This window comes from Hemiscyllium ocellatum, unplaced genomic scaffold (genome assembly GCF_020745735.1).
Source record: "Hemiscyllium ocellatum isolate sHemOce1 unplaced genomic scaffold, sHemOce1.pat.X.cur. scaffold_262_pat_ctg1, whole genome shotgun sequence".
NCBI classification, from domain to species: domain Eukaryota; kingdom Metazoa; phylum Chordata; class Chondrichthyes; order Orectolobiformes; family Hemiscylliidae; genus Hemiscyllium; species Hemiscyllium ocellatum.
The window spans coordinates 561,612-562,532 of NW_026868150.1; the positions used below are offsets into that span (position 1 = coordinate 561,612).

General features: G+C 42.6%; 1 non-coding gene across 1 annotated transcript; it reads left to right on the forward strand.

Annotated features, from left to right (window-relative positions):
- The first annotated feature begins 249 nt into the window (after positions 1-249).
- trnas-uga (transfer RNA serine (anticodon UGA)) lies at positions 250-331 on the forward strand. The gene has a single exon. It is a non-coding gene; the product is annotated as a tRNA-Ser (tRNA).
- Positions 332-921: the final 590 nt, after the last annotated feature.

Consider the following 921-nt stretch of genomic DNA (forward strand, 5'->3'; position numbering starts at 1 on the left):
AACACTGAATCGCCTTTTCCAAGCCCAGATCCTGCTCGACCTGCTGAGTATTTGTCTGCATTTTCCGCCATCGTTTAAGCTGAATATAGATCCCACCTATCGGGGTGAAACACCCAGACCCACTTTGTCCCGACATTTCATCGATTTGAAAGCTGTGGGCTTTGAATTCAAATAAACCAAACAATGATTCACTACTGCTAAGCGCCCCAGGGACAGAGACCTGGAAATGAGCATGCTGCTCATCCATTTGTAGTTGTGGCCGAGTGGTTAAGGCGATGGATTTGAAATCCATTGGGGCATTCCCACGCAGGTTCGAATCCTGCCAACTACGGAGAATTTGGGTAGCCTTTCACTTTTGGAGATTCAGATCACGGCGGAAGAATCACTTCATCCAGGTCATGAATGGTGCAAATCTTCAGTTCACTCAATGAACTGCACAGATGCACGCTTGTTTTGCCAAATTTGTTTTAGACTCGTTACGACACAGCATAACCCCTCCAGCTTACGATAAAACCAGTAACACAGAAACGATTTATGCTGTACAGGAATCTGTAACAATTCGATTGGCCAAGAACTACACGAAGTAACAATTCAGCACTTCATTTCTAAAGTAAAAGAGAGATTAATTAACAAACTAATGTATATCTATTACCCATTTTGATGTTCCATTCGATAATGCTATTCAGATAAAACTCCCAGTTAAGGTTTACAAAACAGCACTTCTTTATCAAAACCAGGCAGCTGTAGGTTCTTGTCTTCGGATCTTCCTGTCTCTTCTTTGTCCCTGTCAGGAGATACTGTGTCAAAGATCACGGATCGAAAAGTTATTTTCCAGATGTATATATTTTCAAGAAGATTGTTACATGCATGGTCTTGGCAGTCCTCCTCTCAACTGTTCAATGTCCCCCGTCTCATACCCCA